Raw genomic sequence first — 1,733 nt, forward strand, 5'->3', positions numbered from 1 at the left:
CCTGGTGTGGGACACGCACTCCGTCTTCAGGCCACAAGTGGCCCATCGGGACCATCCGACCGCCGTGTCATCCTCAGATGAGGATGCAGATACGAGGGGCGTGTGGTCAGCACACCGCTCTCCCGGTCGTTAAGATGGTTTCCTTTGACCGGAGCCGCTACTATTCGGTCGAGTAGCTCCTCAGTTGGCATCACGAGGCTAAGTGCGCCCCGAAAAATGGCAACAGCGCATGGCGGCCCGAATGGTCACCCATCCAAGTGCCGGCCACGCCCGACAGCGCTTAACTTCGGTGATCTCACGGGAACCGGTGTATCCACTGCGGCAAGGCCGTTGACGGTGTGGGACATAGGACGTTATCAATAAATTATTTACTTTTTCCAGTTGTGAGGTGAGAAATGTAAATCTGTATGTATCAAATACCTTCTCAGTTCTTTGCTGGGTGGTTGATATGGGGAAAGGGACCAAACAGTGAGGTCATCTGTCCCGTCGGATTAGGGAAGGATTGGGAAGGAAGTCAGCCGCACCCTTTCACGGAACCATCCTGGCGTTTGCATGGAGCAGTTTATGGAAATCATGGAAAACCTACGTCAGGATGGCCGGACGCGGGTTTGAACCGTCGTCCTCACGAATGCGAGTCCATTGTGCTAGCCACTGCGCCACCTCGCTCTGCCAATTTTTTGGATACAAGTAAGTTTCGTACAAAAGACATACATTGTATTTGATTCTCCTGACAAATGTGGAATTCTTTCTTCATCTCATATATTCGTAAAACTTGTGTGCTTATCCCAGTAACTGACTAAAGAGTGTACAGTACTCGCCACTCCAGAACAGATTGTAACCACCGCGGCGGTGCTTCGTGGGGTGCGAAGCGCGCATCGCGTCCCTCGAGATGGCACTCGACCGCGAGCTACGAACCTGGGGTCCCAGACTCCGATCCCGAGCCGAGGCTCCATCGGCGCGCCGTATCGGCTCGCCCATTAGCATTTAGATGACGGGCGGTGGCGGCGCTGGTGTCACTGCAGCTCGCCGTTCCCAGCGCACGTCTCGCAGTCCCGACGACGCTGTCCCTCTGCAGAAACGTTCACCAATCGCTGCTACGCTACACACCCTGTAATACACTGCGCACTGCAGTGCGGAGGGTACTTAATGCGTAAGAGAATTTTCTATCCTCTTCCATTCGGGCAACAAGCAAGAGAAAAGGTACCGTCTATTCATTATTACCGTAGGTGAAATCACCGTCATCATTTAAGACTGATTATACCTTTCAGCGTTCAGTCTGTAGCGCAGTCCCCCTTATAAAATTCCTCCAGTGCTAACATTGGCGCCTCTTCTGATGTTAAGCCTATTGCTTCGAAATCATTCTTAACCCAATCCAGGTACCTTCTCCTTGGTCTACCCCCACTCCTCCTATTCTCTACTGCTGAACCCATGAGTCTCTCGGGTAACCTTGCTTCTCCCCTGCGGGTAACATGACCCCACCATCTAAGCCTGTTCGCCCTGACTGCTACATCTATAGAGTTCATTCCCAGTTTTTCTTTGATTTCCTCATTGTTGACACCCTCCTGCCATTGTTCCCATCTACTAGTACCTGCAATCATCCTAGCTACTTTCATATCCGTAACCTCAACCTTGTTGATAAGGTAACCTGAATCCGTAGGTGAAAGCCCTTAAATATTAACAGAGATGATAGCTTTGACTCTAAAAAGACCCGTTGGGAGAGTTCAATGTTTATT

The 1,733-nt window shown here is 51.0% G+C and overlaps 1 pseudogene; it reads right to left on the reverse strand.

Moving 5' to 3' along the window:
- Positions 1–217: 217 nt before the first annotated feature.
- Positions 218–335, reverse strand: LOC124546073 (annotated as a pseudogene).
- Between the last annotated feature and the right edge of the window lie 1,398 nt (positions 336–1,733).

The sequence above is a fragment of the Schistocerca americana genome, chromosome 8 (genome assembly GCF_021461395.2).
Source record: "Schistocerca americana isolate TAMUIC-IGC-003095 chromosome 8, iqSchAmer2.1, whole genome shotgun sequence".
Lineage (NCBI taxonomy): Eukaryota > Metazoa > Arthropoda > Insecta > Orthoptera > Acrididae > Schistocerca > Schistocerca americana.